This window comes from Mauremys reevesii, linkage group 6 (assembly GCF_016161935.1).
Source record: "Mauremys reevesii isolate NIE-2019 linkage group 6, ASM1616193v1, whole genome shotgun sequence".
Classification (NCBI taxonomy): Eukaryota; Metazoa; Chordata; order Testudines; family Geoemydidae; genus Mauremys; species Mauremys reevesii.
Genome location: NC_052628.1, coordinates 105919704 through 105933880, shown reverse-complemented (window position 1 = coordinate 105933880; position 14177 = coordinate 105919704). Strand labels below are relative to the sequence as shown.

The following is a 14177-nucleotide window of genomic DNA, read 5'->3' as shown; positions in this document are numbered from 1 at the left end:
TATCTAATCTGTGACATAACACATAACCCTCAGTATGATATAACGACAGAAAAAATCCCACTGGCCCTCTCTGGTATGTGTCAAAGATTTCAGAGGAAAATGTATCTTGTGCAAACAATGACATTTCTTCTTTCTTCTGCAGTTCTTATGGGTGATGCTCATTGCACAGGAAGAGAAAGCACTATCATCTTGAAGGAACCCGACTCAATAAGGTTCTGAGGCAAGCCACTAGATTTAAATATTATTCTCATATTCAACCTTCACTGAAATAACAGCAGCAACAAAAGACCAAAAAATATATAAATGCTACAAATTCAAGATCGGTCTGTAACTCACAGCTAAGGAAAACTTTTATTTCCTTTACAAATATCTACATTTGTTGTTACATTATACTTATCAGCATATAAACTCTTCTCAGTTAAAGTTCCAGCAGTGGTTGCTGTTGCTGCCATTCAAGGCGGTTGCCCTTCAGTAGTGCCTATCTTTTTTTTCCCCAGTGTTTTTTGTATCATGTCTTTGAGGGATTGTACACATGAACATTTAGTCCTGTTTCAAAGCAGTGCAGATCAAAGTGCAGTAAGGAACTCTGAGTGCACAGCAGCAAGATCTACATGGAGTGTGCACGGTAGGCTATTGCAGGGTAGATTTACACCCCAGCTTGCTGTGAACTAAAAGTTCATGAAGATAAGCCCTGAGAAAGAACAACAGAACACCAAAGTACGAAGTGTTTCTTTAGGTTAGCCTCATGAGAGAGATGAAGAGGGCTGCAGACTAGCTTTCCGTTTCTCTAAACCTTGCAAGGTGTTCAGATACTATAGTGTCTGACAGTCTAAAAGCCTAGATAGACCTTCTCCAAAGCTGCTATCCCCACATATCCAGCAACTGTTACCTTAGGAAAGGGAGGATCTGAGATCAGTTTCTGGGGTTACTCCAGTTGGTCTTGAGAATTATCTGATTGTAGATTTTCATTGTTGTTGGGGTTTTTTTTAATTGATTGTGAAATCTCTAGAACCAAAATTGAATACCTGTGCCTCAAAACCACAACATCTGGATGGTATTACAATCTCCTGTGGAAAGCAATAGCAAATTGTGAGTACAAAACAAAATGTTACTCAACACAATGTGGAATGTGAAAAATCGCTCTACTTTGAACTTGCTTGCTAAGAATATTTAATTGTAAGCAAATTTCTGGAATGTATGGCAAACTTCCAGAGGAAATGTTCATGAGGGTGTTTTGGGTTGAGTAGAAAACCTAATGTTCTGAGACTCCTGATAGTGTAGCAAAATTTGATAAAGCCACTTTTGGAAAAGCATGTCATCTCATTTAGAGATGTACCTATTCTATTGAATCAAAATTAAAAGAATTGGGCTGTGTGAGCTCTGGGTTATGTCCCTAATTAAACTGTGCCTTTCAAAGGTTTTTCAGGTCAAGAGAGAATTTTTAAAACACAACAACATACACACAAAAAAGGAATATTTTGTGCTGCGAAGACTGTTCAAACTGTGGGCCAAGTTCCTAGTTAACTCACTCCTCCAGCCAATACCATAGTAGCTAATGGGGTGGGACCGGGAGTAAGTCAACTTAAACATGGCTCTGTATATTTCCAGATTTGTCCCTTGTGACTTATCAAAGAAGGAAATGTTTTTTAAAATGAATTCTGACAGCTTGGGATGGAAGTTAATGTCTTTTTTTCCTGCCAAAATTCATATAATTCGGGGTGGAAAAATGTATATTTTGTAGCTTATGATGAAACCAAGTGCTTACTGGATATTATACTGAAATGGAATGGTCTACACCAGATTGCTGTACAGTTACTATAATGATATATAACAGCACATTTTTCCCAGTTGTGTTTCCTTTGCACTCTGGCTGTTGCATAAATACTGAGATTCTTAATTGTCATACACTATGCAAAGCTATGTACTCCGATTGTCTAGCAGCCATTATTAGCCAATGAGAGTACAGGGACTTGTATAATTGCTGTATAGTCTCGTTGATAGTATTGTGAATATCCAAATCTCTGCATTTGGCTATTATAGATCTTAGCCTTATTTTTCAGAAATAATGAAACTACCTTCAAAGCTCAGCACCTTTAAAAATCATGCCATCTGGTCTGACAGGCGCCTACACTCAAAATATACATGCTGTTTGCCAGCAACAAACATGGAACTGCTGCTGCTTACTCTTTTCAACTGAGGCAGAAAAACTCCAAAAGGTATATGAGAGAAGCCGGGAGTCAGGGAACCCCTCCAAAAATTAACATGGGGCTCTGAAAGAGATGAAATTAAATCTGTTAAAAATATAATTGGAAGATCCTTTGACTAATTAACCTCCTTCCTCCATCTGTCTTACCAGCCATCCCCTTTTCTGCCTGTAGGTCGGCAAGTGTCTTGTCCTCAGAACAACTGGTCTGCGTGTGTTATTGTTTGCCTTCTTTCACTGGAAGGTTCCCAGCTATTTGGGGAGAAAAGTCTCGCTAACTTGGAGGGTAAGACATAGGTAGGTGGGGAAAGATGAAAATGAAGAAGCAGAGAAGGGGAGGGATAGAGGTGAAGTAGTGGGGAAACAAAGTTTTTAAATGCTTTAAAACAATTTCCCTTACAGCAGTTTGGTAGCCTGTTTTTGTTTGTATGTTTATCTTCTCTTTCAGTTAAAATTTGAATATTTAATTAAAAACATCAGAATAATGAAAACAACTTGAGGGTATTGCCTTTTAACTCATTAATATCCATGTCCTGGTCTGAATAAACTCCTTAGCATTTGGCCTCAAAATTTATTCATCCAGGATCCGGTTATTTCTTTGTAAACAGTTATCATTTAAATACATTTATTAGAAACTGAAAATATACTGAAGCCTGACAATAATGATTTCACTGTCAGTTCAACTATTCCAGAGTTCTGCAGTAGATGTTAATTGAATTACATATTGCCGGTTAAATATTACATATTGCTGGTTAAATTAAAAGGTCCAAGAGGGAAAAGATGTTCTTGTGGGTAAAGCACGTGGAGGGGTAAAAAAAATCTAGGTTCCATTTCTGAGCCTGCTGAGCACTTGCTAGAGTCACGTAGGGTCACTCCTCAATGGTGTCTAGGCACCTAACCTCCCATTGATTCCGTATCTTAAATACCTTTAAAATTCTTCCCCTTAAGGTCAGTTGTTCTGGGGTGTTTCTAGTGGAAAGACCCAATGTTGACTTCAGGGGACTGTAGATAAGATTACCTCCCTGAGTCTCAGTCTCTACATCTGTAAAATGGAAATAATAATATTAAGCTTCACAGCATCCTGTAAGGTACTTAAACACTTTAATGTTTGCAATGATCATGAAGATCCACCAGTGGAAGGCACAATATTTGTATGGCCATTGCTTCCTAAGGCCTCTGTCAGGAGCGGGGCACCATTCTGCTAGCAATGTACAAAACGTTCGTCATCTCACATTTACTCCCCTCAAAAGCCTCATATCTTTTCCATGTGTTTTTCCCACATAGAGGAGTGGAAAGTTGAGGCTTTTCAGCTTTCTGTGTGACCTTTAATTGTTTCAACTTGGATGGTGGGTTTTGCCACATCCACTGGAGAGCCTATGGATTGACTTTAGGGAAAGTCGATTCCATAGCTAGATCCCTGGCCTCAGCACTGCTGCACAGCCCCTATGACACCTTTGGATTGTACAACCCCTGCAAGAGTCATGCTGCTAGGAGCTTCTTTCTGAATCCCTCACAAGTGGCTGTTGGATTCCAGGAGAAGCGGGTGGGGAGGGTTAATAGATTTCACAGAACTTGTGAGGGATTATGGGGGAAGATACTGGAACACTCCAGCCAGCCAACAAGCTCCAACCCTCCTCAAACTGCAGATCTTCATGGAGGAGCTTCCAAAGAATTGAAGGGAAGGAACAGCATGCCATGGTTGCCCCTCTGTGCCCTCCCAGCTGAGACATGGGGCACAGTCTCCCCTCCACTCATGTAACTGGAGGGGGAGCATTTGACCCTAGAACTGAATAATGAGGGCTCTCCCTTGTCTGAGTAGTGCCTGTATTTTTCTTATTTTCTTTATACCTATACCCTGTCTCCTTCCCACCCTTGCTTTGCACAGATTAGTGACAACAATGACATTAGCCCTGCCAAATCCTTGTAATCTCTGAGACCAAGGTTCCATATTGTGTCCAGTTCCTGCACAAAGTGATGAGAGGCTCCTTGCACGCTCTCCTTTTGCAGATCTGCTCAGAGGATGGGCACAATTTGGCCCTTACCCTTTCTCTGATTCATTTCCCCTTAACTGTCCAAAATCACAGAGGTGCCATAGACGGCTTTTGAAGCTAAAACATGCTATACAGTACTGGGCAGATCCTGAATTCTTTGTGCATCCAGAACTCTCATTAAAGTGACTGGCAGTTTTGGATGTGCAAGGAATGCAAGATCAAGCTCTGTAATAGTAAAGCATTAGAATTAAATCCCCTTTAAACCTATTACAAGCTCTTGTCCTCGCTGCGGATTAACTGCATGAACTTTTAAAAGCAATCATTTTTAGAGCTATGGACAGAGACAGGGAAAAACACCCAAAAAACCTGAGAACAATTTTTTTGAGAATGGCAACATACATTTTTCAGCCCTATAACTCAACATCAGCTTTCCTGATTTTTATTGAAACTTTCCCACAGAAAGTCACTTATGAGTGGAAACTAGACATAAAAGCCAAGAATTTAGAGCATGTGTGCATTAAGTTAGATTTCTCAGTCTCTCTTTAGGCGCCTTCATAAGTGGCATGATTTTCAAAAGCACTAAGCACCCAGATGCTCTCATTGTGCAGCACAGCACTTTAAAACTTAGGCCACTCATTCAGACACTTAAATAATGACTGAAGAGCCCACCTTCAGGCATTCATTTTTGAAAACCTTGGTTGAGAATTTTAAGCCCAAACAGAATTTGGGGACTTCCTTTTCTTTCTATTTTTTATTTTGCTAAAGTTAAAGGGGTAAAAAACATCACTTGGAATGGCTTCTTGAGCCTGAACCTGAATGTGTTCCTGGAACTGCACAATATTTCTGAATGCCCACTCTTCAAGTAACCATACTAATCCTGAAAACGGACACAAAATCTATCACAGTTCAGGGCAACTGCACCTGTATCCCCCTCAGTGGTTCAGCCGATTGCATCCACTCTGAGCCTTCCAGCTCCCCAGCTATTGGCTTTCTTGGGTGGAGAGACATGTCTCTCTCCCTTCTGGCAAAGGCATTTCCAGGCTGCACCGTTCCCTGCCTTCACTATGTTATTCTGAGCTGCGACAGGCTACCCGAGTACACCTACCTGCTTTCTCTTCAAAGGATAAAAGCCCACTACAGAAACAATATATTGAACAATAGAAGAACCTACATCTGTGCTAATTAGCTTACCAGACATCACTCCAACTCTAACATGGGTTCTGTCAGAATGAAGCAGACCTTGAACACCCCATCCCAAGAGTTTCCTTTGTGGTCACAGGTTCATCACAGCTTCAGCTCAGAACAAGCACATTCACAACGTTTTTAGTCCCCTTATAAAGCCCAGGGAGTCTTTGACCTGGAGTTTCCAGGAATAGCTAATTAGTAAACAATGGGGCTCTCCCCAGGGTGTAGCTTCAAAAGAATCTTCAGTTCCCTCCTTCCATATACATTCTAGAAAATCCACTTTACACACATTGTTCTAAAAATTCCTTTGAAGTTCCGAGCAATCCCACAACAGCACATAAACATTTGCATTCTTAATACAACAAACCCTAAAGATGTTAAATGTAATTCAATCAGGTCTAACTTAATTTGGTAAAGTGTGTCCAGGATATAGTCAGTCTGTCACAAAATTGATTCTATATATATTTACACACACACACATATAATGTTCTGTGTAGTGAGCAATATCCTGCCTTGGGACAGATGCATCCAACTCTCATTTCAGTAGGACTAATGAGTGCTTATCTGAAGGCAAAATGTGGCTATATAGTTTTCGTGAGTGTGTGTGCATGCATAAATAAATTACAATGTAGGCATATATTCTTTATGGTAGGTAGTCCATTGTAAGTGATCCAGCAGACTAACTCAGTCCAGTTCCACAGGGAGCTTTTTTGTGTGTCTCTCTTCTTTTAAAATGTAAACAGTGCTCCAAGAATGATGAGCAGCTCTGCTCAAGCTCTCTGGGATGTATTTACTAGCTTGGCTTGAACAAGGTTGGTTTCATCAATAACATAGCATTAGCAGGACTGTCAGGATTCTTATAGACATTTCTTTTGTGTTAGGTGTAAGAATTGGTAGGAAATTTGAATAGAATGGAAGTGAATATGCAAATTAGATGATGTATTGTTAGTAGGGTAAGACTATGCTAATAGTTGATAAGCCTCTGAGTATGTCCAGTGTGAACTAGATGTTTCCAGAAACCTGGTCAGACTCAGAATGATCCAAGTTATGTAGTTGGTAAAAACAGATGTGCCTTCCCCACAGCTAAACCTGGTGCCTCAAGTGATTACTAATCATTAAATTACCTAGCTGTACTTTTCATGGCTGAACCAAGCCCTCTGACCCATTTTTCTATTAATCATTCACTGCCTTGAAGTGGTTGATCATCTTCATATGCTCTTGCCAGCAGCTATTTTTATCACTTTCTGGAATGATATAGACCATTTGAAATAATATTTCCTAAGACCTGGGTTAACGTAACAATTAAGCACTTTAAATTTCAATATAAGTTTGGTGTTATCAGATAACTTAACAAGGGCTGTGGTATGAATGCATTTTCTGCCTGGTGTCTATCCTGTGGTCCTAAGTTGTTCAATGTACAATTAAGAACATAAGAACAGCCCTATTAGGTCAGACCAAGGGTCCATCTAGCCCAGTATCCTGTCTTCTGACAGTGGCCAGTGCCAGAAGGAATGAACAGAACAGGTAATCATCAAGTGATCCATCCCCTGTCACCCATTCCCAACTTCTGGCAAACAGAGACTAGGGACACCATTCCTGCCCATCCTGGCTAATAGTTCTTTTTTGAACTCTGTTATGGTCTTGGCCTTCCCAACATCCTCTAGCAAGGAATTCCACAGGTTGACTGTGCGTTGTGCGAAGAAATACTTCCTTTTATTTTTTTTAAACCTGCTGCCTATTAATTTCATTGGGTGACCCCTAGTTCTTGTGTTATGAGAAGTAGTAAACAACACTTCCTTATCTACTTTCTATAAAATCATGACTGCTGTAGAGACTTCAATCATATCTCCCCTTAGCCGTCTCTTTTCCAAGCTGAAAAGTACCAGACTTATTAATCTCTCTTCATATGGAAGCCATTCCATACCCCTAATCATTTTTGTTGCCCTTTTCTGAACCTTTTCCAATTCCAATATACCTTTTTTTTGAGATGGGGCAAACACATCTGCACACAGTATTCAAGATGTGGGCGTACCATGGATTTATATAGAGGCAATGTGATATTTTCTGTCCTATTATCTATCCCTTTCTTAATTATTCCCAGCATTCTGTTCTCTTTTTTGACTGCTGCTGCACATTGAGTGGATGTTTTCAGAGAACTATCCACAATGACTCCAAGATCTTTCTTGAATGGTAACAGCTAATTTAGACCCCATAATTTCATATGTATAGTTGGGATTATGCTTTCCAATGTGCATTACTTTGCTTTTATCAACATTAAATTTCATCTGCCATTTTGTTGCCCAGTCACCCAGTTTTGAGAGATCCTTTTGTAGCTCTTCACAGTCTGCCTGGGTCTTAACTATCTTTAGTAATTTTGTATCATCTGCAAATTTTGCCACCTCACTGTTTACCCCTTTTCCCAGATCATTTATGAATATGTTGAATAGGACTGGTCGCAGAACAGACCTCTGAGGGACACCACTATTTACCTCTCTCCATTCTGAAAACTGACCATTTATCTACCCTTTATTTCCTATCTTTTAACCAGTTACCAATCCATGAGAGCACCTTCCCTCTTCTCCCGTGGCAGCTTACTTTGCATAAGAGCCTTTGGTGAGGGACCTTGTCAAATGCTTTCTGAAAATCTAAATACACTATGTCCACTGGATCCCCTTGGTACACATGCTTGTTGACCCCCTCAAAGAATTATAGTAGATTGGTGAGGCATGATTTCCCTTTACTAAAACCATGTTGACTCTTCTTCACAAATTATGTTCATCTATATGTCTGACAATATTGTCCTTTATTATAGTTTCAACCAATTTGTCCGCTACTGAAGTCAGGTTTACAGGCCTGTAATTGCTGGGATGACCTCTGGAGCCCTTTTTAAAAATTGGCTATCCTCCAGTCATCTGGTACAGAAGCCGATTTAAATGATAGGTTACAGACTACAGTTAGTAGTTCTGCGATTTCACATTTGAGTTCCTTCAGAACTCTTGGGTGAGTACCATCTGGTCTTGGTGACTTATTGCTGTTTAATTTATCAATTTGTTCCAAAACCTCCTGTAATGATACCTCAATCTGGGACAGTTCCTCAGATCTGTCACATAAAAAGAATGGCTCAGGTTTGGGAATCTCCCTCACATCCTCAGCCGTGAAGACTGATGCAAAGAATTCATTTAGTTTCTCTGCAATGGCCTTATCATCCTTGAGTGCTCCTTTAGCACATTGATCGTCCAGTGGCCCCGCTGGTTTTTTTAGCAGGCTTCCTGCTTCTGATGTACTTTAAAAAAAAATTTTGCTATTACTTTTTGAGTCTTTGGCTGTTCCTCAAATTCTTTTTTGGCCTTCCTAATTGTATTTTTACACTTCATTTGCCAGTGTTTATGATCCTTTCTATTTTCCTCACTAGGATTTAACTTCCACTTTTTCAAGGATGCCTTTTTGCCTCTCACTGCTTCTTTTACTTTGTTGTTTAGCCACAGTGGCTCTTTTTTGGTTCTCTTACTACGTTTTTTAATTTGGGGTATACATTTAAGTTGAGCCTCTATTATAGTGTCTTTAAAAAGTTTCCACGCAGCTTGCAGAGATTTCACTTTTGGCACTGTATCCTTTAATTTCTGTTTAACTAACCTCCTCATTTTTGTGTGGTTCCCCTTTCTGAAATTAAATGCTACAGTGTTGAGCTGCTGTGGGCTGCCACAGGGATGTTAATTTAATTATATTATGGTCACTATTACCAAGCGGTCCAGCTATATTCACCTCTTGGACCAGATCCTGTGCTCCACTTTGGACTAATCAAAAATTGCCTCTCCACTGGTGGGTTCCAAGAGCAGCTGCTATTACTTACTATTTCTGTAATATTAGATGCTTAGTTCAGATATGGCTGAGGGAGATGTATTTTCCCTGCCCTGGCTCCTCACTGACCAGGAGAGAACAGAGGCACATGAAAACAAAAACCTTCCCCCACAGGTTTGAAAGTATCTTCTCCCCTTATTGGTCCTTTGGGTCAGGTGCCAACCAGGTTATCTGAGCTTCTTCACCCTTTACAGGTAAAGGAGGGATTTTATGCTACCCTTAGCTATATGTTTATGACAGGCTGGATGATTAAAACTTTTATAAACAGAAGGGAAATTAAAGAGACATTAAGATGACCGCAAAAACTTTCATGAACAGACTTTGGGACTGATTTTCATTTAAACTAAGGCCACTTTACACTCTTCTGGCAGCATAAAAGAGTATAAATGTAATGTACAAAGCAGTGTAAAGGAGCCCTAGTATAAATGAGAATCTTGCCTTTTGCATTTACAGCTGTTCACGTGACTATTTGTGCAATTTTGCTTTCCAATAAAGCCTTGAAAATTAAAAAAAAAAAATCACTCCTAGGAATGTTTTGAGAAAACAAAGCAAATTGAGGTTTTTACTTACATTAATGTTTGTTACAACTTTTTTTCACAGTATTCTCCCAGCTCTAGTTCCCATATAATAGAAGCAATTTTTTTGCTTATGTTGGATTTCAGTGGGCTGCCTCGTGAAAAAAAATACACTGAAAAATGGAATTGGGATTACACAGTTATAAACCTCAGTAGAAAATTCACAGCCATTAATCCTAACTGGATTTTTTGTGTGTGGGGGAAATCCCCCTCCCCCAGCTTAACCTATCAAAAAACATTGATGTATGTGTAAATGTGACATGCACCTGGGAAATTCGCATGTTAAAAATCAATTGAACATGGACCACTTAGGACTGTGAAAAGATTCCCCTGTTTATCTGGACATCATTAACAGATTTATTTTGCTAGAATTTCACAGAGGGGAGGAAGGTAACTTTTTTTTTGAAAATGTGCATCAAAGATTACAGATGAGATGAATGTTCACAACCTAAATATATACTCTGTGTGTATATACAGCACATATATGTGGATGATATCCATGTAATAGATTACAAAGCCATAAAATAAAATGCATTTGTCATACGCTTTTGACTTTCTCACCTCTGCTCTCTACCCCAAATCCATCTCCCTTAGGATTTATACTGACATTCCTTAACCTCTTCAAAAGGCTGCCACTTTTTAAATAAACTTGCTAGCAGTGTTTTCTTCTCTCCCCTCAAAATTAAACTGGCCTGAGGCTTAGGATGGACAATCGCTAGTCCTGGACCAGAAACAGCTTTGAGTTCCAATATCTCATGACCCCCCCAGGGCTTGAAACAGGAGCTTTATATTCTTGGAAAGGGAGTTTTACTGCTCTCTAAATAATCTCTTCTCATAAATAAAATGCAACATAAAATATTGCATTATACAGTCAAAAAACACTCTTAACCTGTTAGTCTCTTCCCTCATAAATGGTCAAGCCATCTACACAATAGGAAATAGCTTATATTATAATTACAGCCAAGAATGCTTTGAAATCAATTACTGCACCCAAAAATATAACACATTCTGCAGATATTTAGACTCCTTTCTATCATCCTTGGCAAATAAGTAATGCATTAACCTGATATGATGAACCTCTCTGACGTCCTCAGCCTACCAGTATATGTGCACACTGGATTATGTGTAGGTGAATATGTGGTCTATGTTTGGAAAGTGAAATCTCTGACACACACTTAAGAAGATGAATATGGAAGGCACCGCATAGCTGGATTTCCAGGCTGTACAGGGAGCGCAGCTATGATAGCTTTGTCTTTCTGCCTTCTAGTAGAATAACAAATTGGCTAGTGATGGAGAATAAAAAATGAGATATATTTAAAATGGAATAATAACTAACAACCTTAACGTAAAGATAATTAAGTTTTGTCTCTTATGTGTGTGTATAAGCTTTTTATTATAAAGTTACCTATACATTTTTCTGATGTAGTTGGAAAAATCTGGAATTAATTTTAAAAGAAAACATTCCTTTAAAATAATTACAATTTATGTATCTATTATTTCTTTGGACTTGTACAAAAATAAAAGGGGCGAATGGCAGGGTGTCCCTGACACAAAAGACAAAATCACAACAGCATTAAATAGCAGATTTCCTGCTTCATATCCAATATAAGAGAACCATTATACTGTGGATGACTCTGTTTCACCTAAAATGGAGTATAACCCAGGCTAAGTGTGTGTGCGCATCAAAGAGAGAAGAGTAATGTTGCCTTGTCAAAACATATAAATGGTCTGGTCTTTACAGCCTCTGCTCCTGCGAGGAGAGGTCCTGATTGACGGGTAACACAACCAGCTCACACTATTATTGTGAAAGCCATAAAAATCCAATTGATTCTGGAGTTGAAGTATAAGATCTTGATTGTAAATAAGGCTCACTGGGGCGTAACATTATAACTGGAATGGTTCTGGGCAATGTCACTGGTAAATAAAAGCCACACTGCACGGGAAGACTCACCTTTTGACTTCCCTAAGGGCCCAGACCTTGCTGAGGCAAAAGTCCCCCTAAAGTTAACAGAATTTATTCCTGAAGGAGGAACGTAGTATCGGGCACAATCTTGCCTCTATGTATTAATTATTATAATAATGGCCAACCAAGAACAGGGCTCCATTATGTAAGGCACTGTACAAACGCAGAGTAGTAGACAGTTCCCACCCCTAAGAGCTTATATTTCAACCAATGCGAAGACTGTCATTGGATTCCATGTGAGCAGATTAGCGAGTTGAGCTACAGGGGGCTCCAGCACTGCAAAGGTACCCAGCTGCTGCACAGAGGCATAAAAGGGTGGGAGGATCCTTGCACCCTCCCTCTCTTGTGCACCCATAGAGCAGATGAACACAATTTGGCCCTTAATTTGAAGTTCTTCTCTGCAAAGAATGTACATTTGTGGGGGGGGCTGTAGAAATAACTAATTGTATGAATATGAATTAAATGTTTATTTCATTAATATCTCATATATCTTCCTTCCACCACTGAATTGTTTCTGTCAGTAGATTTTTTTCTAGTGCTCAGTCTGGTCTATTTTTAAATGTTCCAAACAATGGCGTGTCCATTATTTCCCTGGGAGAATATTCCTTATTGTAATAGTTATGCCAGGAAGTATTTCCTGATATTTAGCAGAATTTTCTCTATCCTCATTCCACCTTTTTACCCTTCGTTATTCCCAGAGAAGAACTTTATATACACTTCAAAAACTTTATAAAATGAGACACAAATGTATTTAACCTGTAACCAACCTAAAGCCTGGTTAATCTACTAATGACAATCATCAAATGATTTTTAAAATTGTTCTAGAATTGGTTGAACTAACAGATGGTGTAATTCCAGGGAAATAAAGCACAAAACAAAAATCCTATCCTTTAATCAGTCATCCTATTACAAGTACATTTTTCTTTTGGCTTAACTGGTAATGTCTTAAGTTGTTTTATAAGTAGGCGATTATGAAAGCACATTTTTTTCTATCATCGATGAGGATGTCTGGGGATGAAGATTGTAAGAGATAATCTCCATAAGGTACCAAAAGAGGCTACTTTGTGCTTAGTAAATTTGTGTTTTGGGTTGTTGTTTTTTTAAACAAACCAAGAAAGCAGGAGGACACTGTGCTAGCTAATGGATCAGTGAATTGAGTAGATATAATTGTCAAAAGCTAACATTATTGCTCTCTATGCATAATGAGGAGGGCACTATTAGCAGTAAATGTGAGCCAAGACATTTCCTTTACAACTGACCTACTTAGTTGGCGGAACTCTTTTAGGAAGGTGACGTTTTCCCAACATAGTATATAGTAAATTACGCTTCCAGCCCCATGATTGTTATGACAAATTGGCCATGGATTCCTATTCTGATCCAAAACAAGGATATACACATTGTATATAGGGTCTGAGCTCAACCTTTCCTGAGTTTTGGCTTTATTAATAAGGTGACTCAAAAAAAGAACAATATATACTCCACCCCAAGCCTCCTTGCCAGGTTTGGACCACATAAGGCTAATAGATTTGTTCATGCTATTGAAAGGGTTTTTGGTTCCACAATAAGACAAAAGGCAATTTTTACAAACATCCATGCCTTGAGATCTTAGCCAGTTCTTTGTCGCAGGAGCTGTTATCCTTACCACCCAGTGCATGTATGTGACTGAAGCGTGGGGAAACTCATGGCTCCATTTGTTCTGAGTGCATATTTCTACAGCTCCTATCCCTCCAAAATCTTTCTCAGAGGACATAAGTAAAGGGTTCACTCTTCCCTCTCTCCACCTAGCCTGAAAGATGCATTTAAAATTTATCATCTTTTTAGCATATGAATGATTCTCTGACAGCTTTCCCAAGTGCTTAGGAATTTGGACAAGGCAGATCCACCTCCTGCTTTCTGGAGCCCTGGAGAGTGAGAGGAGCTCATAACAGATAATTATCAGATCTAATAAAATGATCCTAATGGAGTCCCCTGCCCTGCAAGCAGGACCGGCTCTAGGTTTTTTGCCAACCCAAGCAAAAAAAAATTTTGGCTGCCCCCCACCCCAGCCCTGGGCTCCCCTCCCCAAACCCCTCTGCTGTCCCAGCCCTCAGCTCTCCCCCCTCGCACTGCTGCCTTCCTCTGGGTTCCCCCTTCTCCCCCACCAGTGCCCTCCCCCCCCACCTGCCACCCCCCTGCTGCCTCAGCCCTGGGCTCTCACCTCCCCCCACCCCCTGCTGCCCCAGCCCTGGGCCTCTCCCCTCCCACCAGCACCCTCCTGCCACCCCAGCCCTGGGTCATTGGTAACTCGCTCCCAGGGCAGGTCATCAGCAGTCCACTCATGACACTAGCAGGGTGGAGGCTGCATCCACGTGACTCTCTTTCCTGGCACCCATAGGGGCCCTGACTCCGCCCTCTGCCCCCTC

At 40.0% G+C, this 14177-nt stretch overlaps 1 long non-coding RNA gene across 1 annotated transcript; it reads right to left on the bottom strand.

Moving 5' to 3' along the window:
- Positions 1-332: 332 nt before the first annotated feature.
- On the bottom strand, positions 333-5617 carry LOC120407412. Its single transcript, XR_005599946.1, has 4 exons — positions 5386-5617; positions 3130-3245; positions 2354-2455; positions 333-2270 (listed from the first exon to the last, which is right to left on the bottom strand). It is a non-coding gene; the product is annotated as an uncharacterized LOC120407412 (long non-coding RNA).
- Positions 5618-14177: the final 8560 nt, after the last annotated feature.